General features: G+C 49.4%; 1 pseudogene; it reads left to right on the top strand.

The window, feature by feature from the left end:
• LOC125941145 (zinc finger protein Xfin-like) overlaps nt 1–26,909 on the top strand; it is a 181,175-nt pseudogene that overhangs the window by 22,575 nt on the left and 131,691 nt on the right.

Consider the following 26,909-nt stretch of genomic DNA (forward strand, 5'->3'; position numbering starts at 1 on the left):
TTATTCCCAGCGAAAGTTTTTATCTGACAAGGGTAGTAATTTATATATAGAGAGAAGAACTTGCTTTAGACAAGCTTGCCGCATCTTTGCACTGTTGCCACGGCAGTAATATATGGGTTGGGAGGCCAACGTTATCACTCATTTTGCTTGGGAGTGTGGCAGCCCCTTTTGGTTACCAGATGTCGCTCTTTAGTTCTAGCAAATGTGTGACAGATTGTTCACACAGCCTTCCTGTGCTCTCTCTGCCTTTGCAGGTTCCTTGCCGTCAAAGTCGCTGGAGCAGTACGACTCGCTCGTGTCAGTGCACGGAAGGCTGCATTGCTGCCGGCTGTGCACTTACAAGACCCAGGATAAATCCAACATGAAAACACATTTGCGCTCGCACTCAGGCGAGCGCCCCTTCAAGTGCCACCTCTGCCCGAGTGCATTCCCTCACAGTAGCAGCCGTAAACGGCATTTGCTCACACACACGGGCGAGCGCCCCTTCAAGTGTCACCTCTGCCCGGAGGCATTTGCTCTCGATAGCAACCTCAAGCGGCATGTGCGCACACACACAGGTGAACGCCCCTTAAAGTGCAAGTTCTGCTCGAGCGCATTCGCTCAAAGTAACACCCTGAGACGGCATTTGCGCATACACACGGGTGAGCGCCCCTACAAGTGCCACCTGTGCCCAGAAGCATTCGCTCGCAGGTTCTCCCTCAAGAAGCATCTGCGCAGCCACACAGGAGAGCGTCACTTTCTATGCATGCAGTGCAGTGCGTCCTTCTCCCATCAAAACATCCTTGACAACCACATGCTCAGTCACAAAGAGAAGAAACCCTAAAGGTCAGGGCATGCTTTTTTTTTTTTTTGTCCATATATTGAATGATCAAATTCTTTATGGGAGCAGGTTATTTTTAAATTGCCATGTGATTCTGGCTCCCTCAACATGAAGTTTCTTTGAATGTTACCTAGAGGGAAGTTGAATCCACTATTTATGAGAATTTTTTTAATCAATGTGTTCATTTCACTTCACAGCTATTCCAGCATACTGAAGGTTTGGCTCACCTCATATGTGGATTGGCCTAACATGTTTTCATGACTGTGGCAATAACTTTCTTGAAGTTACTCATAATTTAGAATGTTAACCAAACAAAAAAAGAATGTAAAATTGAGACCAGGGCACAGTAGTATGTGTCAGATTTTTTGTCCTTTCTGCACATTTTTCAGCAGAACACTGGTAGATTTCACATTTGATTTAATTGTTCTTCCTAGTTGGAAGTGGTGGAAGCAGTATATTTTAATAACTACTATTGAATTGCTAACTCAACAAAACTACCATATTACCCACTGTTGTAGTACAGTCTAAGCTAGTGTAGCTGCTGTAATGTTCTCAAGCTTTATTGGTCCAGTATCAGAGTTGTTGGGCTTGAGCAATCCCATAACAGGGGTTTGCATTTTCACACCAAGGCAACGACATGATCAAGTGGGCACTGGAATTCTTGTTAAGTCATTGGTGATGTGCTGTGATGTCATGTGTGGATACTTGTAGAGCTGATATGCAGGCTTAGAATGGCGTTGAATTATTGCCTGTATCGAGCAGTTCTAGCATCTTTCTTCGAATTTCAATGTAAAAGTAAAGCACTGCACTATACATAACATAGAACTCCCATTCACCACCACATACGATATATCGAACGCTGCGCCGTGCTGTGCCCTTGCAGTGCACTTTTTCTAATAGCACCTTGCGAACTTCTGGCGTAATCAGTAATATTCAGGCCTACAAAACGGCACTTTTTGACAGATGCTGTGAGACAAGTCATTGAATCTGAAAGAGTACTTCTGCCATGGAGGAAGAATGAGCAAGGTGCATGTCTGAAGATACCTATGGCTCGCTCGTGTTGCAAGGGTCTTGCTTGCACTCCAAAATGACGGATTCGGTGTAGGAAGCTTCTGCAACACAGTCTTGTAATGCAGTGAAGGATACTGATAGTGCAAAGAGCTCAGTGCCATGCAGTGAAGCATTCCACCTGCGCTTGTTACCCTAAAGGGGATTGGCACACAGCTTCGGGAACGAAAAAGCCTCCTGGTCTGATATACACATTCCACAAGAAAGCGTGATTGGAACTTGATCTTTACGCTGAATGGCTTTGGGCATGCGATGCCAAACTGAAGATGCCTGCTTGGACGTTTTCGCGAACAGGATTTTAGGGTTCCACAAGCGACCAAACAGATCTTACAACAGTCTAACATGGACAGACTTTTGCATTACAGTTTGGATTTAACAAAACCGCTGAACACCACATCCCCACTTCGCGCAATGACCATCACGGCAGGGTCCACAGGACAAATGGCTGTCTGATTCGCAGGCCGACAATCCACACTGACAGCACTTCAGTGTAGTGTTATAGGCTTGCATGTGAGTGAACATAGATAAAACATAGATAAAACGAAGTACATCAGGCCACCTTTCTAACATTCGGAAAGAACAAATCATGATAAGTGCATAAGATATTTTTCTGCGCGCTGTAACACGTCTAAATATTCATTTTTTCCCACTGCACTTGAAGCCTGGAATCATTTGCCAGAAGAAATTGACCATGCTGACTCTATTGAATAATTTGAAACCAAAATATGTGCACTTTTCTGTGAGTAGGTCTGCTTGCAATTGTTTAATGCTCTACTACAACGTTGTGCTGTGCAACTATGTTTCGATTGTTTCACCACTACGTCTGCATTTTTGCAGCTCTTCCCCCTTGCCTGTATTATTTGCCTTGCGCTGTTTTCTTTGTTCTGTTCGTTCTGTTTGTATCTTAATCATTTGCATTGTAATAATTACCGCATTTCATCACTTTCTCCTTTTTTTGGCCCACAAGGTCTTTTCTTTTGCTTGTGACCCACTCCTGTATGAGCCTGTGAAGGCTTACAGTATTGCTAAATAAAAAATAAAAATAAATAAAAATAAAAATGTGTACATACATGCTGATGTTCCAGTAGATTTTCTGCTGTACAGCGGCAATGTAGCTATAGGGAGAAACAAACCTCTTTCATGTCGACATAGGTCACTGTGATGCAGGTTCTTTTTCCTTAACAGTTTAGATGGTTCTCTGAGGTGGAGCGTGGAGCCTCCGAGAACCCAATTGAGGATATATAAAGCCGTTTGTTTTAGAACGCACACAAACTTTTAATAAAACGAAATGTAACCCATAAAACAAACACTCAAAGAAATATCGCAGCAAAAAAACACACTCAGAGCTAGCATGGTATTAATAGCATACGCATACGAAGCCCCGCCAACGTCTGCTTGACAGGCTCCGCCGTGTGCTCAAGGCTCATTCACACTAGGCCTTCACGACAACGATTTTGCTCAGCCGACTGTTGGAAGCAATGTTATCCTTCCTTTAAACCGTTGTCTCAGCATTTTCTGTCAGGTAGACTGATGTCGCCAACAGTCGGCTGACCAAAATCGGTGTCGTGTTGGCCTAGTGTGAATGAGCCTTCAGTGCACGGCGCAGCCTGTCAAGCAGACGTCAGCGGGGCTTTGTATGCGTGCACTTCTCGGAAGCCATGCTTTTGATTGGAATAGTTTTGTTGATTCTCGTGAGGTGGCGCTGCAGAAATGTTCGTTCACTGCAAGAAATTGTTATTTTGTTATTATTCCTTCAACTCCTGCTTGACTTTTCGTTGCATTGCATAGCAACGGAAACAAGTCTTAAGCAGCAGTATAAAGAATAAAAAGCATCAACGCATGAAATATTTTCAAAACAGAGAAAAAGATTGTCTCTTGCTGAGATTCGAACCCAGTCTATTGCGTGTGAAGCAGACATTCTACCTCCGAGACACGGCGGCATATGTGCTACCGATCACAGCGCCCTAAGTGGTGTTACGGTCGTTTGGCTTCACTTTTGGAAGCTCGTTTCGTGTCCCTCTTCAATTCTAGGTCACTCTAGTGTTGTCTTCAATGAACGTCTTTGACGCCAAATTGGTTTACTAGGTATGTGGCATTGGGAATGCTCCCGCTCTACATAGAAGAAAAAGATCCCTAAAGTTCACTGATGTTGAGTGGAATTGAACCCGCCTCACAAGGGTTCCTCAAGGACAGCAACTCGATGCATCAAATGCATTGGGTATGTGCCACTTTCTAGGAACACCTTTCACTCCAGCGCTACAGCGAGCTTTGCCATGAATGCACTGGGTATGTGCCACTCTTTAATTAACCTCTCACCAACTTGGGTCACTGGACGTGTCACTGGGTGCGCGGCAAGCAAGAAAACAATTCTCAGTGTTTGCAGGCACCGGCGTGCCATGATTTTCATCTCGGAGGCCATGCACAGACTTCTCGGCAGTGCCACTAGATGGCCTAACGTGTCCAGATAGAAGCGCAATAGAGGAGTCCAGTTGTTGTGCGACGCATTGCCATGCCACTGTTTGGGGGCCATTATTGGCCCTTGCATCCCAAAACCGTATAAATCATCATCCTAGCATTTGCACACACTGGCAAATAATGCATTTTGGAGGTCATGTGTAGGCTTTGCTTCAGCGGTGCTAGATAGTGCCTAGTGTTAGGCAAGCATGAAAGAAGAATCCCACTGCAGTACACACCTAATACATAACTCGTTTGGATGGTGGCAGTAGGCTGTGTCGCTATATTGATTCAATGCTAAAAACATTACTGTCGACAGTCATTCATGAGATGGGTTCTGCCACAATTTTTTGTTATCAGCAACACCTATGGATATCATTTTGAGAGAAAAGAATCCATTATATTTATTGCTGCGGAAGTAAAGGGCAAAGTTACTGTAAAACTTTGTTGATACGATCCCATTTCGTACGATTTCCCTGTGCCAACTTTCGCCATTGAAAACAAAAAAATGTGGCGCAATGGTTAATTTTTTTTACCAGTTCATAAGTTCCCACAAAACACCATCTTTCGGCACCAACATTTAGTACATCACCAAACAGCATTCTTGTGATACGTTTTCCATTCGTGCACTAGGCACATGCAAGGTGCCCTCCACTACAGCTTTTCCGCAAGACCCGCCCGTCCGTGTCACGTGGAAATGCCGGTGTGCTTTTAGTTTTCTCTTCCTTTACCCGCAAATATACTTGCCAGCCGTTGCACGCTGCATTCCGAGCTGTCGCTGCCAACCCTATTGTGACAAGCATCTTCACCTGTTTTACAGAACGTGTGGTGTAGTGACATTGAAAGCATACTTGATGCTTTTGATAGGAGATAACCCAAACGTGGCGCTGTTCCCTATGCAAGTAGAGCAAAGTGAGCATCATGTTGTGCTGTGGCGCCATCGTATTCCAATATCGCTCAACAGTTCAATTCCATTTTGGTTTACGTTAGCTCACAATAGAAAAACAACAAAGCAGTTCTCGGGTTAATCAGGACCTACAGCCCGAATCGGGTTGGCGACTCGTGCTGCTGCGATTCTCGCTGAGTGGACACTCAGCGAGAATACTCAGGATACTCAGGATACTCAGCCTAAAAGCTGAGTATCCTGAGTATCCTGAGTACTCTGAGGATCCTGAGTAAAAGCTGCTGACAGGCCGAATTTGAGGAGAGCAAACGTAATCTTGCCGATGCCACAAGAACGACAGTGCAAGTTTCAGGCCACTTAGGCCCATCGAGCTCAGCACGTGTGGGCGTCTCGTGCTGCAACGGTTCGCACAATGCGTCGCATTACATATGTGTACTACAATTGACTCTACCAACCATTCTATTGACATTGGGTACTAAGTTCTTCCAGTTAGCATGTTTCTTCTCTTGTTTTTTTTTTTTTTCCTTCAAAGCGTATGAAGTAAATCTAGACAGGTATGAATGAGGTGGAGTTCAATCATAAATCAAGCAAAGTTGAAATTCTGTACAGTGCCAGTGCTCGAATTTGCTTCTCATAGATGGTGCCAGTTGTGTATTTAATGATCCCGGATAACTTTATTCTGGCTTGTATTATCCTGGAGATGTGATCAAACAGTTTGCATAAATTGTTGCATTTTGCAGCCTTCCAACGTTTGTTTACAGCATAACGTGCTGTGAAATTATAACCAGAATATTTGGGAGCATTTCTTACTACAGTAGAACCCCACTGATACGTTTTTCGCGGGACTGTAAAAAAAAAAAAGACATAAGAGCCAGGAAACGCAAGAGCCGAGAAATCGGGAAAATTGTGAAATGAGAGAAAATTCTTACATTTAAAAAAAAGTCGTAGTTTCACCCAAAAGCCGAAGCATCGATTGCTATAGCAAATTAGTAGACAGCTATACAAAGTAAGGATAGTAGTTTTATCGTCCCTATAAACTTGTAAACAAGCCCGGTGTCAGCGTGCACAGGCAAACGTGAACACATCACACTCGATGAGTGCGGGCACTCGCTTTCGAAACGCTGGCATCAGCGATGTGACCTGCGTGCTTTCTATCACTTGAACACAAACGGAGCACGAAAAACACACAGCACGCACAAAGCTATGAGTCGCCTACGCACCTACACTGCCTAGACTCTGCCCCCAACGCAGATCGCTTTGAAGATACAGCCCACACGACCGCGTGCCGCCGTGCAGTACGCAGTTGATGCCAAAGTACAACGCCGTCCTCTATCCCTCCCTCCCCATTCCCATGGTGCCTAGAGTGTGACGGAAGAAGGTGCGCTTCCTCCTTGCTTTTCTTTTTTGCGCGCAAGAGATTTAGCCGCGGTCGTCGGCTCCCCTCAGACGCACTCGCACATACAACATACGGCGCGCGGCGACAGCGTTATCGCCCTTGGACTTACTACGGCAAACTTGCGCAAAAAAGACGTGGACGAGCAAGAAACGACAACGTCGATGTTTTTCTTGTGCTGCGTTGTATAAATGTTCACATATGGAGAGAACTGTCCGTACAAATCCCAAATGGAGCCATAGGCTTGGATGAAGCCCACTTCCAGTTTTCTGCCTTGTGTTTCCCCCCTACTATTAAGAATTATTGTAAACAGAGATGTATACAACGAAATTGTGTGCGGCATGTACCGCATCAGTGCACTCTTGTCATAAAAGAAATACTTGGGCTACCAGGCCAAGGTTATCTGGTGTCTTGCCTTCAAGTGAGGCAACACTTTTTCATAGCCAGATGTAGCACTTTAGTTCCATTAAATATATGACACATTGCTACATTGGTTTCATGTGCTCCCTATGACTTTGCAGATTCCTTGCCGTCGCGATCCTTGGAGCAATACCTTACACTCGTGTCCGTATGTGATCAGCTGCATTCCTGCCGGCAGTGCACTTACAAGACTGAGCAGAAGAGACGCATGATCGAACACCTGCGCACCCACACAGGAGAGCGCCCCTACCAGTGCCACCTGTGCCCAGAAGCATTCACTTAGAATAACAACCTGACACGGCATCTACGCACCCACACTGGAGAGCGGGCCTTTCCCTGTGTCCACTGCGGTGCATCCTTTGCACGGAAAGACAACCTCTTGCGCCACATGTCCTGTCACTCGGAGGAGGAGCCCTGAAGGTCAGAGGCTCGATGTTTTGTTGTAGGTCAACTGATTGATCAATTTTTTTAATGTCAAAAAAGTGGTTTATAAACTTCATTGAGAGATTTACGGCTCTCTCAACTGTCGAGTTTTTCTTGTAACATTACCTAAAGGAAAGTGTACCATGGTATATATGGGAATGTTTTACAGAGTGCCTTCATCTCATTTCACCTATCTCAGCATATCGAAATTTTATCTTGTTTGTGGCTGATTGGCCTATAATGTGCTCGTGACTGTGTAAATAAGTTTCTTGAAATGACTCATAAGATAATTGAGCAAAGAAAACAGAAACATACTGTTAGAGCCAGTTGTCCGGTGGATAAAGAAATGCTGAAGCGTAGAGGAGACAAGAGAAAGAAGTGAGGTCTATGGTCTGCCATCTTTGTTGTTGCTGCCCCACATTTAGTCTCCTTGTACATACTGTAAATAAACTCTCTTTTCTCTTGATCTCCCCGTAACATCTTCATGGAGTTGTGAGGTACATCACGAGCATCACGAGGTTATCATGGAACTTCACAGCGGATATCTCTTGGTCCATTCGACCATATCGACTGAGAGGCCCGCTGCTTGGGCGTCACCTACCACAGCACCAATTGTCTTGACCCACCTCCGAGACTGGCACCTTCTTGGGCACTGACAACATGGACGTTCTTTGGGAAGCCAGCTGGGCGAGCCGCCAAGAAGGAACTTTCGTGCCAGGCCCGTACATCTACTGAACCATACGATGTGTACATTCAAGATATATTAGCACTCTGCCGGTGGGTCGATGACAAGATGCCCAAAGCTGACAAAGTTAGCCACATTCTTAAAGGCATCGTCGACGACGCCTTTAGTTTACTCGTATACAAGGACTGCTTGACCGTCGATGACATTATTAGAGTGTGTCGAAGCTTCGAAGAAGGAAAGAGCCGTTGTGTCTCACAACAATTCGTTTGGCTCCCTAATACCGCTGCTAGCTCATTGTGTGAAGAAGCCCAGCCACCTGGTGCCGAAAACTTGCTGTGTCTTATCCAGCGCGAGATTGATCGCTTCCGTTGTCTGCATCAGTTCCTCAGGCCCTGTGATGACAGGTTCTTTTGTGTTAATGTTTCTGGCGGTTCTCTGAGGCGGAGCCTCCCAGAACCCAATCGAGGACAAAGCCGTTTGTTGAAAAACACACAAACTTTTAATAAAACTAGAAGCGAGAATAAAGAATAAAGTAAACACTTAGCAAGACATTACAGCAGCAAACACAGGAAAGTACGGGCAGGAAGCGGGCGTGTGTGCGTGCTATAGTCTCGACGCGAAGCAGCGGAGACGAGACGACAAGAGAAGCAGTGTTGGTCTCACCATAGAAGGTCGTTGTATCGGACCGTCGTACAGGCTACCAGTGCGGGGCAGCTCTGGTGTGGAGTGAGAAGACAGGCGGCTCGGCAGCACGGGAAGACGGCGCTGGCGTTCTGGCCGGGCAGCTGGTCGTGGGGCTCGGGCCCGTAGCCCGACAGCTCTCGTTCTGCCCACGGGCACAGACGTTCACCGGCCTCGGGCAGCAGCAGCTGACTATCAGGCAGAGTGGCGATGCCCAGGAAGGCAGCTGGCTTGGCAGCACGGGTTGACGGTGGCGGCGTCCTGGCCGGGCAGCTGGTCATGGAGCTCGGGCCCGTAGCCTGACAGCTCTCATTCTGCCCACGGGCGCAGACGCTCACCGGCCTCGGGAAGCAGTTCGCCAACGGATTGAGTGGCGACGCCCAGGGACGGGTTGGCAAGAGGCCCCAGCCGGGTGAACTCCTGGTGGCTCGGGTCCGGAACCCGACAGCCGTCTTCAACCCCTGATCCGGTGGCCGACCTTCTCCTGGTGCCGCTTCTGGAACTCTTCCCCCTACTGCTAGCGCGGCTTGCTTTTCTGCCGCTCTGGCCGATTTGTCATTTGTTCATTGGCTGTTTGAAGCTCCGTGGTCTTTTGCGATTGGATGCCTTTTTCTTTGTTTTGTTTCTTGCGTCGCGTGTTCACGCGCCGGAGGGTCTTCGGCGTCGTCGTTTTCCATCAGCATAGAATTCGCCTTGGCGTGCGCTCTCCTTGTCGTCTGCTTTTTGTTTGAATGCACCGCACCTTGTCGCACACCACAAATATCACCGTCGCGCAGCACACATCACAGGCCCATTCTTACGATGAGTCCCACCTGGCAGTATCTCTGATTCGAGCTGTCATACGCGAAGAGTTGGTGAACGCAGGCATCCGTCCCATCTGTTCTGTAAGTAGCCCTACAGTCAGCCCACAATTGACTTACTTCAGATACGGCGGCCCAAACCAGTGGTGCACACATGATGACAAACCAATATGCTTTAACTGCAATGGAATAGGTCATATTTCCCGCCATTGTCGCTATCGTCGGCTTTCGTCTCCTCATTCTGCGTACACTTATTGCCCGAAAGACAGCTGGTCCTTGCCCTTTCATGCCCGCAATGACCTGCCGATCTGTGATGTTGCTGCTGCGACTCCATGCTACGACTGCCGCTCGCCGCCCCCACAGAACTGGCGTTCTCGCTCACTGATTGCCCGTCGATCACCGTCGCCATACCTTTGCATGCCCCTCTTTGGAAAACTGACTAGTGCAGCTGCCGTAGGTGATGCTGCATTGGCCAACCAACCTGGAAATTCTCTGTTTTGACCCTGGCCACCCAACAAAACCTTTTGGACATAGAAGTGGATGGCATGCCTGTTTTGGCGCTCATAGACACAGGGGCGCAATTATCTATTATGAGTGCTCGCCTTTCTCATTGTCTCCGGAAGGTTCTGATGCCCGTGGCGTTACCTGTCATTCGTGTAGCCGACGGTGGTAGATCTTGAGTCATTGGAATGTGCACTGGGCATGTGAGCTTCGCTAGCCGCCAGACCTCAGCTCTATTCGCCGTTTTACACCAGTGTCCACATGAAGTAATCCTTTGGCCATGACTTCCTGAGAACCCATTCTGCCCTCATCGACTCCTCTTCTGGCCTCCTACAGTTAGCACTTCCTTCTCTGCCCGATCTCTACACCGAGTCACCACCGCATCTACTTGTCACTGAATTTGTTTGCCTTCGACCATCTACCGCGACGTATGTCACACTGACCTCAGATCCTGCGATTTCTGACGGCAAGTGCGTCGTCTCTCCTTCCCTAGGTGCTCTTTTAACAAGGCGTGTAGCCCTCCCTCACTCCGTTGTGACTGTTTCTGCGAACCGGGCATGTATTCCTATTCTGAACTTTGGACGCACACCACAGTTCCCAAAAGTATAACGCTGGGCAGCATAGCGCCTTTAGACGCACACGACCCTCTGGCTCTTACTGTCGATGCTCCCCAGTCTTCCGGAAGACCTGACACCAGTACTTCGTTTGACGCCCATTTTGACGCAATGATTGCCCCAGACTTTTCAGCTGCTTAGTCTTACAGTGACGTTTTCGATCTTGATTCGCCCCACCTCAGCCAGACAAAAGTTGACTCATTGCATTGACACCAGGAATGCCAGTCCCATCCATAGGTGTCTGCTACTGAACGGCGCGTAGTTAAAACGGAAGTCGAAAAAATGCTTACAAAGGACATCATTGAACCACCTACGAGTCCTTAGGCATCCCCTGTTGTGCTTGTCAGAAAAAAGAACACCTGACGGTTCTGTGTCGGCTATCCGCATCTAAACAAGATTACTAAGAAGAACGTGTACCCTTTGCCGTGCATTGACGACGCCCTCGACTCTTTGCATGGTGCAAAGTACTTTTCTTTTATAGACCTTTGGTCCGGCTATTGGCAAATCGCTGTTGACGAAAAAGACAGGGAGAAGACCGCTTTTATAATACCTGATGGGCTCTAACAGTTCAAAGTTATGACCATTTTCTTGTGCGGTGCACCAGCAGCATTCGAAAGAATGATGGACTCCCTTCCTCACGGTTTCAAGTGGTCTACTTGCCTGTGCTATCTAGATGACGTCATTTTTCTCGCCTACGTTCTACAGTCAACTAAATAGACTCTCGGATGTTTTGCCTTTTCGGCCGCTTAGGCTAGACACAACACAATACAAATGAGATTCACAAAACACAGGAAATATTTAACAGCAAGCACTATCAGTCCAACACATAAAATACAAGATGAATAGGAACACTAAGTGTCCAATCGTATTCATCCGTGTTGGTCTTGGAGTCAGACGATCTCGGCGTAGCTCGGGGCAAATCTCGAAGGAACTTCTTCCGGAAATGCAGACTCTCGATGAACTCGTCGACAAGCTTGCCGGGGAATCCCCTTCTTCTGCAGATGGTCTGTCTTTACGTTTCATCTCTTTACCGGAGCGGTCTGAACTCAACTGCCCTCCTGATTCTCGCATGGCGGTTATATAGCTTCCAGAGGCGTTCTCGAACTTTCTTATCGGAGTCAGAATCCCGTAGCATGGCCAAAGCCTGGGAATCTTTTAGTCAATTCTCGCAACTTCGACCGCCACCGTTGGAGCGTCGTCGAGGCGGGGTGATGACTCATCCTGTTGGCGCACGCTCGCACTGTAGTAATCTCTTGCTCGACTCGCCGAGTGAGAAGGTGTCTCGGTGCCCACGCTCTCTCTCTCTGGTTACCATCGCCTCATCGTCTAGACTCCGTTGGTCACGTCGGCTGTTTCAGGCGTATGCGCTCTCCTCCTCAGTTGAAGTTGCCGTGGGGCCGGCGTGCTCTTTCGCTGGCTTGCGTGACGCGCGGCGCGCGCTTTGATTAAGCGCTCTTTTGTGACAGCCAGCATGGCCAGGACTGCATTATTGCTTATGCCAGCCGCCTTCTTTCCTCGACTAAGCAAAACTATTCGATCACAGAGAGAGAGTGTCTCGCTCTAGTTTGGGCCATTGCCAAGTTTTGCTCTTACCTCTACAGCCGACTCCATCCCCGTCAGTACTGACCACCATGTCTTTTCTCATAGACCCCACCTTGGTCGTTGGGCACTTAGACTTCTTCAAGACTGCTGTCTACAAGTCTTGCCGCTTGCACCAGGATGCCGACTGCCTCTCCAGATACCCCGTAGATCCACCGTACACTACCCTGAGCGACTCCAGCCCTTGTGTTCTTTCCATCTTTCAACTCTTCAACATCGCTGCCTTGATGCTTCGGTACACAAGATCATTGAAGATTTGCACTCCCACGCTCCTGATACTTCCCTTTGCCTTTTTGTGCTCCAAACTAACATGTTATATCGTCGCAGTTTTCTCCCTGACGGTCCTGTCCTGTTAGTCATCCCGGCTCATATCCGTTCCACTGTTCTGGCACAGCTTCACAATGCACCCAACGGCGGGGCATCTCGGCTTGTCAAGCACATATGACAGTGCACGCTGCCGTTTCTATTGGCCTGGGATGTACCGCTTAGTGTGCCGTTATGTGGGCTTGTGCAACCTTTGTCAGTGCCGGAAGAAGTCGACACTGCCGCCTGCATGCCATCTTCAGCCTCTGGACATTCCATACGAGCCATTTCACCACGTCGGCCACGATTTACTTGGTCCATTTCCCCTATCCGCCTCTGGAAACAAGTGGGTCGCCGTTTCCACAGATTATGTGATGCGGTTTGCCATTATGCATGCACTTCCCACTAGCTGTGCCATTTACGTTGCAGACTTCTTGCTGCGTAATGTCATACTCCAGTATAGGGCTCCTCGGCAACTGCCAACTGACAGGGGCAGACAGTTCCTTTCAAGAGTGATCGATGACATTCTACAATCCTGCACGACGCAACATAAATTGATTACGGCCTACCATCCACAGACGAATGGCTTGACCCAACGCCTAAACCCAACAGTTACTGACATGTTGGTCATGTATGTGTCTGACAACCACCAGAATTGGTACTCTGTATTACTCTTTGTGACATTTGTGTACAACATTTCCAGGCATGAGACCGCTGGTTATTCACCATTTCTTCTCTTATACGGTCGCAACCCTACATTACTCATGGACAACCTGGTACCTTCTGGGTGCCCACCCACTGAATATGCTCGAGAGAATATTGCCCGTGCCGACCATGCACATCAAGTACTCACACTCAATTTTCTGAGTCCCAAATCCACCAGCAGTCTCGCTACAACAGACACCACAGGACTACCTACTTTGTCCCTGGATCGCTCGTCCTCCTGTGGTCCCCAGCATGACGTGTCCGACTGCCCGAAAAACTGCTCTTCCAGTACACCGGTCCATATCTCGTGTGCTGCCAAGTGACTGAGGTCACTTATGGAATCGTTCCACTGTTGCCTTCGTCATCATCTGCTCAATCCCCGCAGGGACATTGTACACGTTGTCCGTCTCAAGCCCTATCGTGCCCCAGACACCTCTTAATACCTTCATCGTAGGCAATGTCAGCAGAGGATTTGAGGGCAGGGTCGACAACGCAGCTTCACCTCCAGAAGCTGCAGTGGTTAGTTTTCCGGCTGGATCCGGGAGGTGATGGGCGGCGAAGAAAAGCGGCGGGGTTGGGGCGAACGAGACTGATGGCGTCGAGGTGAGGGCGAGCGGCTGTAGCGAAGGTTCGGAGATGGGGCGTCAGCGGCAGCGGGTTCGTGGCGGGTAGCATAGGGAACAGTAGGTCGAAAGGTACGGGAATAAGCGTCGGCGTACGTCCGAGTAGGTGGTGGCCATCGGTTGCGGCAGTGACGAGCGACGTGGCCGATGAGACAGCAGTGGAAGCAGATCGGCTTGTCATCAGGGGTACGCCATTCGGACGGGTTGCGGTATGGAGCAGAAAAGGACGTCCGGGGACGAGGAGGGCCGCTAGAGAACTGGTGAACGCTGGGTTGATGAGCCCTTGAACACACGGAGTTCAAACCCATGTGCTCAAATTCCTGCCTGACGACGGCCTGAATCATGGCAATTGTGGTTGCAGGCGGATCGGGAGGCGTCGCGGAGAAGGCTGGAGAACTGGTGGCCTCGAGCTCGCGGCGAACAATACGGGTTACGTCGTCACAGGTGGTCGTCTGACGCAGTCGGCCCTCACATATCGACGTAGCAGCAGTGTTTGGTAGCCGCTTGATGTGGTGTGTGATACGGCGGCTCTTAGCCTGTTCAAGGCGACGGCATTCTTTTATAATGGCGTCGATAGTCGACACGTTGCCGAAAACAAGCAAATTGAAAGCGTCGTCGGCGATGCCCTTTAGCACATGTGCCACTTTATCTGCTTCGGACATGGTGTCATCAGTTTTGCAACATAGAGCCAAAACGTCGAGGATGTATGAAACGTAGGGCTCCGTAGATGTCTGAACACGAGATGCAAGAGCCTTTCTCGCGGCAACCTTGCGCCCAATGCAGTCGCCGAACAGTTCCCGTAGCTTTTCTTTGAAAATGTCCCAACTGGTTAACTCGTCTTCATGCGTTTGGTGCCACACGCGTGGGGTGCCGCCGAGGTAAAAGATGGCGTTGGCGAGCATAATCGTTGGGTCCCACCTGTTATTAGCACTGGCGTATTCATATAGCTTGATCCATTCGTCAACATCCTGTCCCTCCAGGCCAGAGAAAACACCAGGGTCGTGATGTTGGGCAACCGTGACGATTGGAGCAGGCGGTCGAGCCGAAGCCGTTGCAGATGCGGTCTCGTCACCGGGAGGCATGGTGACAAGCTCGATGTACCGACCACTTCGGAGTTCCGTGGTGAGGACGGGGATCGCAATCCTCCACCAGAATGTTACGTGTGGAAAAACACACACGAAAGAAGCTATTTACAATATATTTACACTGGAACCAAAACCGCCAGGCCGACACCTTACTCGCGCCAAAAAGCCCAGACACACTTCATCGTCTTTCTCGCGGCGGCTCGTCTCTTTAGCATCTCTAGATGGTATCGTAATAATATAGTTTTTGTTCACATGTACCGAGTTGGTGCTTTCGCAGGCCGGAGGGTAGTGTTATGAGCCAGTTGTCTGGCAGATAAAGAGGATGCTGAAGCGTAGAGCAGACAAGAGGAGGAAGAAGTAAGGTCTATGGTCCGCCATCTTCATTGTTGCTGCCCCACTTTTAGTCTCTTTGTACATAGTGTAAGCAAACCCCCTTTTCTGTAAATCTCCCCGTAACTATACAGTTGAGACAGGGCACAGTAGTATGTGCCAAATTTTTTGTCTTTTGCACAAATTTAACAACACATTGTTAGTGGAGTTCACATATTACATAATTGTGCTTCCTAGTTGCAATGCTTATGTTTTAGTAACAACTTTTTATTTATTAATACAACCTGACTACCATGGTACACAGTTTTAATACAGATTAAACTATTGTGCCAGCTTTAATGTTCACAAGCTAAAATACATACTTAAGCAGAGATTGTTCTCGAGCTTTATATGTCCAGTGTCAGACTTGTGGTTGAGCATCAGCAAACCCCATAACACTGGTCGACATTTGCGCACCAAGGCAACAACATGAAAGAGTGAGCACTGCAACTTTTGAGAAGGTATTGGTGATGTTTAGTGATGTCGTGTGTCTGGAAACCAAGTAGGAGCTGGTGTGCTGTATTGAAATTGTGTAGTGGGTGTTGCCTCGGGCCAGAATCGGCTGCCGAGGTGTCCAGACATACGGACTGGCAAATAATTGGCTGTGCACAGGCACTCGTGTCACATGTCTTGCATGAATTGATGAAAGTATGATATTTCTTGCAGTTTTACTGAAGATTGCACGAAGGTTCTCATGACGTACCGTATCACAGCTTTTGGGCCGGAACTGCAAGTTACACAGTACTGTGAAATTAGCACTGCACTGTGGCTACTGTATTATTGTTTTGAAATTAAATTATATTTACATTCTTTTTTTACCATATGCCACAGAACCTCCTCAAGGAAAGAAATTTAACAAAAACACCTAGAACGAGTTTCATTGATTTACTTTGAAATTCAGCTGAAATTATGTGCTGGGCTAGCTCCTATATGACCATGTAACATATCATGCTTATTAATGTATCACTCAGACCTGCTCAGAAAATAGAAAATTCCAGCAGAACCCATCTCGCAATGAATGTTGACACTAATGTGACTAGCATTAAAGTAGTGTAGCGACTACAAACTATATTGCCAATGTCAAAACAGGTCATGTTTGAGGCGTGAATGTAGCCAGGCTCTCTTCTCGCGCATCCCTCTACACACTGCACAATCTAGCAGTGCCTACACAATGTTTGTGCATGACACGTGTCTGAATATATATTGTTACGAAAGTATGGGTTTATTTACAGGTGATGATAGATGAGAACACATGAAGGGAGCAGCCAAAGGCGAAAACCAGTCCGGTACAATCAACCGCCCAGTTCAAGCACGCGCTCCACACCACCTCTTTGTCTTCTTCTAGACTCCGCGCATTGCCGCTACATTTTCCCCGGGGGCAGACGAAGCTCACCGAGCGAGTTAAATGGGTCGGTGATAATACTGCTTGAGGCGAGCCACATGAACAACTTGGGTCACGCGCGAACGCCAGTTATTTGCAGTCACTTGGGCGACAACGTAGCTTACGTCACTTAGACGAGCGAGAATGACGAAGGGTCCAGAGTAGGTGGCGAGAAACTTGCGGTACAGCCCTTTTTTGCGAACTGGTGTCCACAGCCAAACATAGTCACCGGGCGAAAAGCTCACGGGAATATGCCGGGCATCGTAGAGGCTTTTGCTGTGGCCCTGTGAGGACAATGTCCTCAGACGTGCGAGTCGCCGTGCTTCTTCTGCACGACACAAAGTCTGAGCGATGGACAGGTCTTCATGATGGTGGAAGGGTAGGAGAGTATCCAGAAAGCTCCGTGGATTGCGTACGTAAAGCAAAAAGAACGGCGCATATCCAGTAACTTCATGCTTGGCAGTGTTGTACACGTACGTAACGAAAGGCAAGACGGCGTCCCAGTTTTTGTGGTCAGCGTCGACATACATGGACAGCATGTTGGTAAGGGTGCGATTCGTCCGCTCAGTGAGACCATTAGTTTGCGGGTGGTAAGGAGAGGAATGCCGATAAGAAGAACCACAAAGCCGCAGAAGTCCTTCAACAACGTCGGCAGTAAATTGCCGTCCACGATCACTGATAACAACCCGTGAAGCGCCAGTGACGTAAGATGACGCGGTGCAGCAGGAAGGAAGAGACATCAGCTGCTGTGGCAGATGTAAGTGCCGCTGTTTCCGTGTAACGAGTTAAGTAATCGACGCACACTATAATCCACCGGTGGCCAGATGATGTCTTCGGGAGTGGTCCGAGCAAGACAATGACAACTTTTTCAAAAGGCGACGTCGGTGGCGTGACAGGTTGCAAATAACCTGCAGGGCCAGTCGTTGTTTACTTGTGGCGCTGACAAACAGCACAGCTGGCGACGTACTGCTTCGTTGTTTTCCAGAGTTTCGGCCAGTAAAACCTCTGGCGGAGCCAGCTCGGTGTAGTGTGCATGCGAAGCCAAGGTGGCCGGACGTAATGTCATCGTGCATCGAACGAAGAACCGCAGGGCGCAGGTTTTCTGGCACTACTAAGAGCAATGGAGGGCCGTCAGCTGAGTAATTCTTCTTGTACAGCAAACCATTAGAAATAGTAAATGGCTGCCCTGGTGAATCATGCGCAGATTCTAAGAAATGTTTCAAGGCAGGGTCACGATGTTGCTCGCTCTTGAAACTACTGAGGTCGGGGAAGTCGGACGACATAGCAACTAAATAGTCGTCGAAGTCATCGTCCTCAGCGTTTGCGTACGGTGACAGGAGGCGCGAGAGGCAGTCGGCATCCGTGTGGCATCGTCCGCTCTTGTAGGTAATTGAAAAGCTGTACTCTTGAAGGCGCAACGCCCAACGGGCTAATCGGCCGGACGGGTCACGGAGCCCAGCAAGCCAGCACAGTGAGTGGTGGTCAGTCACTATGGTGAACTCGCGGCCGTGCAAATACGGCCGGAACTTTTGAATGGCGAATACAACTGCTAGGCACTCCAGTTCGGTGACGGTGTAGTTCTTCTCCGCTTTCGTAAGTGTCCGACTAGCATAAGCGACGACATGCTGCCGACCGCTGCAGATCTGAACGAGCACAGCACCAACACCAATACCACTAGCATCAGTATGCAGTTCAGTGAAGGCAGCGGGATCGAAGTGCATCAGGACCGGTCCGGAAGTCAGTAAAAACTTCAGTTGCTGAAATGCAGTCTCACAGGAATCCGCCTACACGTATGGCGTGTCCTTGTGAAGAAGGGACGTCAGAGGAGAAGCAAGCTGTGCGAAATTCTTGATAAATCGGCGGAAATACGAGCAATGGCCCAAGAAACTTCGGAGGTCTTTCACCGTCTTTGGTTGCTGAAAGTTACGAACCACGGCAACCTTTTGTGGATCTGGTCGTATTCCCTGGTTGTCGACCAGAAAGCCCAGTAAAAGAGCTTCACGCTCACCGAAGTGACACTTTTTGGAATTTAAAATAAGGCCAGCTCGTCGTATGCAGTCAAGCACGATCGATAAGCGGTGATTATGCTCTTCAAACGTCGTGCCATAAATGATCACGTCATCTAGATAGCACATACAAATTTTCCATTTGAGTCCGCGGAGCACTGTATTCATAAACCTCTCGAATGTCGCTGGAGCGTTGCACAAGCCGAAAGGCATAACATTGAACTCAAAGAGGCCGTCGGGTGTTACGAAGGCTGTCTTCTCCTTGTCCAAGGGGTGCATGGGAATTTGCCAGTACCCTGACCGCAAGTCAACGGAAGAAAAATATGACGCGGAGTGCAGACAGTCGACGGCGTCATCTATACGTGGCAGTGGGTACACGTCCTTTTTGTGACGCCGTTGAGACGGCGGTAGTCCACGCAAAACCGCCACGAGTTGTCCTTCTTTTTGACGAGAATCACCGGAGCTGCCCACGGACTGCATGATTCTTGTATGACTCCTTTCCGCAACATATCTTGCACCTGCTCGGCGATGATTTTCCTCTCTGAAGGCGAAACGCGGTAAGGCTTACTGACGAATTGGCGACGCTTGCCCTGTATTGATTCGATGTTGCGTACGAGACGGCGGCAGCGTATTGGTTGATCTTTCGTCGTGCGCAAAATCAAACACTGAAGCGTAACTTGCCAGCACCTCTTGAAGGAGGCGCTGCTCAGCAGAAGGCAGCGACTTGTTGATCATGCGCTCAAAGTCAAGGAAATAATCAGGGTAGGAATCAGGATGGGATTTCGCTCCGGCAGACGACAGTTCCACGGTTTGTACAGTCATCGTAGTTTCTTCGTCAAAGCTTGCCAGTTTAAGTCCTGCCGGCAGAGATATCGGTTCTGTCGAGACATTTACGGTCCACAAGTGGGTAGAGCCGTCAACGGCGAGCACGAGGCAACGAGGCACTATCACATTTTTCTTGAGCGCGTTGTTGAAATTAGGCTCGACTAAACCATAGCAGGATCCCGTACGAGGACTAGAAGAGTGTACGGGTACGAACATTGCTGTCCGTGGGGGCACACAAACATCTTTCGACACCGAGAAAACGTTCGAGGTATCATTAATTAATTCGGCCACGGGAGTACGCACAGCGCTGCGCAGAGAAATGGCGCCACTACCACAATCAAAGTCGCCCCACATTCACGCAAGAAATCAATACCTAGGATAACGTCATGGGTAGCGCAGTGCGAGCACAGTAAGTTCAGTCATCCGAGCACCTTTCCCGAAAAGGTGCTCGGATGTCGCTCCGGTGTCGCGTAGCCAGCCTGGCCTGTGTGAGGGTCTTGGGGCTCACCGCCGATGGCAGCTTCTCTTGAATCTTCCATGTCCGCTGCTTGTGGTGGCAAGCCAGCCAAGCGTCTGCTCCGTCGCGAAGTCGGTAGAGCTGCGTAGTCGTCCAGGGCGATGTACCCAGCACCTCCACCAAATTGTTACGAAGGTATGGGTTTATTTACAGGTGATGATAGATGAGAACACATGAAGGGAGCAGCCAAAGGCGAAAACCAGTCCGGTACGATCAACCGCCCAGTTCAAGCACGCGCTCCACGCCACCTCTTTGTCTTCTTCTAGACTCCGCGCATTGCCGCTACAATATGATGCGGGTTCGATTCTGCCCAGCACCAGAGAATTTCTAATGGATTCTTTTATTTTTACATTGATGAATGCCCCACATACCTACTGGCAATACACCCAATAAGCAAAGTTTGCATCAGAGAGGTTCATGGAAGAGCAGTAGATACCCCAGTGTCACATAATCAAAGACCCAAGTTGCTCCAACAGTTGGTTTCGAACCCGGATCCTTCAGCATGGTGTTCAGCCTTTTAACGCAATGACTCAAATTGGCTGGAAGATGGTTAGAGACAATGATAGCTAGTGAAAAGGCCGTAAAGTGTCCTAAGAATGCTGAGCGAAATAAAAATTCTGAGCAGCAGCCGGAAAAAGCTGTTTTTTGCGTTGTCTGGCACCTAAAGTTCTCGCTGGTGTTAAGCTTTCGGAATGTGTAAAACATGTGCCAACTGGACTCTTTACACAGGTGCATCCAGTGGTATTGCAGTTTCAGAGCGCTGTCTGAGCAATCCGGCAACTTCAAAGAGTGCAAGTGCCTGCCCACCAAGCCTCCAGAGCTGCATGCAAAAATTTAGTGAAGGAGATAGCCAAGACCAAAGCCAGAATAGCAACAGCTAGCAGGGCGTGTCCTGCCTGACAGCATGCTGCCACAGGCATTCTGGCCATAGCCTGCTGAGCAGGAGTCTCCACAGTTGAACCCATGGTCACCGCCACAGTCCTGTCTTTCCGTGTTGCCACCATTGTAGCAGTTGGATTGTGGTTTGTTGAGAGCTTGTGTCAATGAGCCTGGGCAATGTGCACTATTTGCTCTTTACATGACAGTCTCAAATGTGTGTCATCCGGTGAGCTTCGTATTTGGAGATTTTTAAAGAACAGTATGTTGGCCCAAATGCAAGTAAATATACTAAGTGCGGGAAGTTGGGCAAGCTTGTAATTTGCAGCAGTAGTAAACACGGCGCACATGACAGGGTTCTAATGTTCTACATTCTATATTGTCTTCCTTTGTCGTACATTTTTATTTATTTATTTTTATTGATGCATGCAAGCACACACACACTTTCTCTTCAGCTCGCTGGGGATATGGCAGAAGTGAAGAACATGCTCAGTTATCAAATGTCTTGTGCACTGTGCTTACTGCCACGTGCCCTCATTCTCACCAATATATACCATGTGTTTCTGTGAAGAATAGCAACTTTTAAAAATTGCCTGTGGCATATAGTAGCAAAATTCTAGTCTTTGAGCTGGTCTACTCGAAGAGGCGGACATTACTTGTATGAGAAATCAAAATGCATGATCAACTAACTAAAAACAACGTCACAGTTTTGCCCAAAAGGCAAAGCATCGATTGCGATAACCAATTAGTGGACAACTATACAAAGTAACGATAAAAGATTTATTGTCGTTTAAACTTGTAAACATTGGCATACTAACTAAATTAACAAGCATGCTGTCATGCACGCACAAGCAAACATGAACACATCTCACTCGATGACTGCGGAAACTCGCTGTTAAAATGCTGAAGTGAGGAAGCACGGCAGCAGCATTGAGCGAATTGACCTTTGTGGTGCCTCTTGCATCAACGCAAACTAAGCTGCGAAAACACAGAGCACGGTTGACTCTGTCCCCTGCGCAGGTGGCTTTCAAGATACAGCGGCCTGGCCAGGCGCGCGCACCCCTCTTCCGTACTCTTTCCCCGGAGTCGTGCGCAAGATGGATGACGGCGCGGTTTCTTCTTGCTTTCGTCCCTTGCCGTGTGCAAGATTGAGCTGCACTTGCCGGCTCACCCTCTCACGCTTTCACTCTCACATAGAGCGTATGGCGCACAGCAACGATTTTATACGGAACCTCACGGCAACCTCGATGGCAACGGTAGAAATGTGCCTGGAGTGTTCATATCATTGCTCTCAAATCAAATTCACTGATTAAGTTTTTTACCAAGTACTTTATGGCACAGATTGCAATTTACAAATTGGAGCCGGTGAGACTGCAAAGCATATCTACTTAAAAAGAATTCTATGGGTGGCACTGTTTGAGATATGTGCCACCAAACTTGCGGAAAAAAGGGACTGTCGTTCCACTTCCTTTTTTCACAAAACGTCAATGTATTGTCACGTAGTAGTGACACTGAAGAAAACAGTCGTAAAACTGTGTACGACGAAACTGGTTGTTTATTGGGCGAACCTGTGTCCACAAAAGCAAGGTACACTCAAAGCACAACGATAGCGGCGAACACAGTCGGCGATCGTCGAAAATCTGATCAGTGGCGAAGCGCGTCGGCTTTTATACCTGAGTCATCGAAGGTTCCAGATTAATCCCTGATGCCCGCGTGTCTTCCAGAAAGTTCTAGACAATTCGCGTTGGTCATACAATCAGATAACATAAGCGTCGGTGAAAACAGGCAACGGAAAGAAGCATCGATAACGTTCTAGAAACTTCCGATACAGGCGCGTCCTGCGCCGAGCGATAACGTTTAACATTTGTTAGCCGGTGGAAAGCGGCCACCGGTGAAAGATAAACATGTATACGTGTCAATACCCTCCCCTTAAAAAGCATCGTCCCGATGCTACAAACACGAAAGCGAAAACAAAACCATGCGTAATAAACAACAAACAAAAAAAAACAATAACAAAGTAACGAAGTACCTAAGGTCGTCAGCGGGCGTAGAAAGGTTTAAGACGCACCACATGGATGACTTCAGGTCGTGCCCGGCGCCGCTGTGATTGCGAAATGCCGTCTGGCACGACCTCATAGTCCAGTGCGCCAATACGTCGGATTATCTTATATGGTCCGAAATAGCGACGCAACAGTTTCTCGCTAAGTCCTCGTCGGCGAATCGGAGTCCAGACCCAAACACGGTCGCCGGGCTGGTACTCGACGTAGCGTCGTCGTAGATTGTAGTGTCGGCTGTCGGTCCTCTGCTGGTTCTTGATGCGCAGGCGGGCGAGCTGTCGACCTTCTTCGGCACGCTGCAAATAAGTGGCAACGTCGACATTTTCTTCGTCAGCGACGTCTGGTAGCATGGCGTCAAGCGTCGTTGCCGGGTTCCTTCCGTAGACCAGGTTGAACGGCGCCATGTGCGTCGTTTCTTGCACGGCCGTGTTGTATGCGAAGGTCACGTACGGAAGGATGGCATCCCACGTCTTGTGTTCGACGTCGACGTACATTGCCAGCATGTCGGCGATGGTCTTATTTAGGCGCTCGGTGAGGCCATTCGTCTGCGGGTGGTAGGCGGTGGTGCGGCGATGGCTTGTCTGGCTGTACCGCAGGATGGCTTGAGTTAGTTCTGCCGTAAAGGCCGTGCCTCTGTCGGTGATGAGGACTTCTGGGGCACCGTGACGCAGGAGGATGTTCTCAACGAAGAATCGGGCTACCTCGGCGGCGCTGCCTTTGGGCAAGGCTTTTGTTTCGGCGTAGCGGGTGAGGTAGTCCGTAGCGACGACGATCCATTTATTCCCGGACGTCGACGTCGGAAAAGGCCCCAGTAAGTCCATCCCGATCTGCTGGAACGGTCGGCGAGGTGGCTCGATTGGCTGTAGAAGTCCGGCTGGCCTTGTCGGCGGTGTTTTGCATCGCTGACAGTCTCGGCATGTCCTTACGTAATGGGCGATGTCGGCAGAGAGGCGAGGCCAGTAGTATTTTTCTTGTATCCTCGCGAGAGTGCGTGAAAAACCGAGATGTCCAGCCGTTGGGTCGTCATGGAGAGCTTGCAGAACCTCTGGACGCAATGCTGAGGGTACCACGAGGAGGTAGTTGGCTCGGAGAGGCGAGAAGTTCTTCTTTAGGAGAATGTCGTTTTGCAAGAAAAACGACGCCAATCCTCGCCTGAACACCTTCGGCACAATGACGGTCTTCCCTTCCAGGTAGTCTACAAGGCTCCTTAGTTCCGGGTCGGCTCGTTGTTGTTCGGCGAATTCGTCGGCACTGATGGGTCCCAAGAAAGTGTCATCATCCTGGTCGTCTTGTGGCGGCGGTTCGACGGGGGCGCTAGACAAACAATCGGCGTCAGAGTGCTTTCGCCCGGACTTGTAAACGACCATGATGTCGAATGCTTGAAGTCTCGGGCTCCAGCGTGCGAGGCGACCTGAAGGATCCTTCAAGTTAGCTAGCCAACACAAGGCGTGGTGGTCGCTCACAACTTTAAAGGGCCTGCCATAGAGGTAGGGGCGAAACTTTGATGTAGCCCAGATGATGGCGAGGCACTCCTTTTCTGATGTGGAATAATTTGCTTCCGCCTTCGATAGCGACCGGCTAGCGTAACTTACAACCCTTTCTAGCCCGTCAGTCCTTTGCACAAGCACGGCGCCGAGTCCTACGCTGCTTGCGTCGGTGTGGACTTCGGTATCAGCGTTTTCGTCGAAATGCGCAAGTATTGGCGGCGATTGCAGGCGTCGCTTCAGTTCTTCGAATGCTTCGACTTGCGGCATCTCCCACTTGAACTCGACGTCGGCCTTCGTGAGATACGTCAGTGGCTCAGCGATCCGTCAGAAATTCTTGACGAAGCGCCTGTAATAGGCGCACAGTCCAAGAAATCTACGCACTGCCTTCTTATCAGCGGGCGGAGGAAAGTTGGAGATGGCCGCAGTTTTCTGAGGGTCGGGGCGCACTCCAGACTTGTTGATGACGTGGCCCAAAAACAAGAGCTCCTCATATGCGAAGCGGCACTTTTCGGGCTTTAACGTGAGTCCGGAGGTTTTGATTGCTTGAAGAACTGTTTCAAGGCGCTGCAGGTGTTCTTCGAAGCTTGAAGCAAACACAACGACGTCATCCAAATAGACGAGGCAAGTCTGCCACTTCAAGCCTGCCAGTACTGTATCCATGACGCGTTGGAAAGTCGCAGGTGCCGTGCAAAGACCAAACGGCATGACCTTGAACTTGAACAGTCCGTCTGGTGTTATAAAGGCAGTCTTCTCCCGGTCCCTCTCGTCGACTTCGATTTGCCAGTAGCCGGTTTTGAGGTCCATCGACGAAAAATACTTTGCGTTGTAGAGTCGATCCAAGGCGTTGTCAATCCATGGGAGGGGGTATACGTCCTTCTTCGTGATCTTGTTGAGTCGCCGATAATCGACGCAGAAACGTAGGGTTCCATCCTTCTTCTTCACTAACACCACGGGGGACGCCCACGGACTCTTGGACGGCTGGATGATGTCGTCGCGTAGCATTTCGTCGACTTGGTGCCTTATGGCTTCACGTTCGCGCGCCGAAACACGGTACGGGCTCTGACGGAGTGGGCGGACATTTTCGTCGGTGATGATGCGGTGCTTGGCGACAGGGGTTTGTCGAACTTTTGACGACGACGAGAAGCAGTCCTTGTATTGCAGGAGCAGAGCTTTTAGTTGTTCTTTCTTATGCCTGGGAAGGTTCTGATTGACGTCGAAAGTTGGCTCAGGTATTATAGTCGTCGTTGCAGGTGCACTGGAATCCGTGAAGGCGAAAGCACTGCTGGCTTGTACTATTTCGTCGATGTAGGCGACCGTGGTGCCTTTGTTAATGTGCTTATATTCGGGGCTGAAGTTCGTGAGCATCACCCTTGCTTTCCCTGCACGTAGCTCAGCTATGCCTCTAGCGACGCAAATTTCACGGTCGAGCAGTAAGTGATGATCGCCCTCGATGACGCCTTCCATGTCTGCAGGCACTTCGGTACCGACGGAAATCATTACGCTGGAGCGCGTCGGAACGGTGACTTGTTCTTCAAGCACATTCAAGGCATGGTAACTGATGCTTGTATCCGGCGGTATCGCTTTGTGTGTTGAAAGCGTTATCGACTTGGACCTTAAGTCGATGACTGCACCATGTTGGTTTAGAAAGTCCATGCCTAGGATGACGTCCCTGGAGCAGTGCGGCAGGATTACGAAGCTCGCCGGGTAAGTGCGGTTGTTTACCGTGACTCGCGCTGTGCAGATTCCAGCCGGCGTTATTAGGTGACCTCCCGCTGTCCGTATATCGGGTCCTTGCCAGGCCGTCTTCACCTTCTTTAACTTGGCGGCGAACGTGCCACTGAAAACTGAATAGTTGGCGCCAGTGTCGACGAGAGCGGTGACGTTATGACCATCGATGAGCACGTCTAGATCGGTAGACCGGCGTCTGGCGTTGCGGTTAATTCGTGGCGTCGGATCACGGCTGCGTCGGCTTGCTCTGCTGCTGCTACGTCGCGTCGATGTGTTGTCAAGGCTGTTGCTAGGCGGCGTGCTGATATCTCGTCGTGATGATTCGCGAATCGTCGTCGTCGGCGGCGGCGGAAGATCTTCGGCATTGCGTCGTACAGCAACCGCACCTCCATCGGTTGCTGCTTTTAGTTTCCCGGGTATGGGCTGGGAGATCGGCCCCGGGTTGGGCCGGCATACAGGCGGCGATGCGGCGAGATGTAGCGGCCTGGTGACGGTGAGCGTGAGGGTCGTCGTGGTTGCCACTGGGCTCCGGCAAGGTAGTCGGCGATGTCACGTGGTCACTCGCCAAGCTGTGGACGTGGCGCG

This window comes from Dermacentor silvarum, chromosome 10 (genome assembly GCF_013339745.2).
Source record: "Dermacentor silvarum isolate Dsil-2018 chromosome 10, BIME_Dsil_1.4, whole genome shotgun sequence".
In the NCBI taxonomy this organism is placed as follows: domain Eukaryota; kingdom Metazoa; phylum Arthropoda; class Arachnida; order Ixodida; family Ixodidae; genus Dermacentor; species Dermacentor silvarum.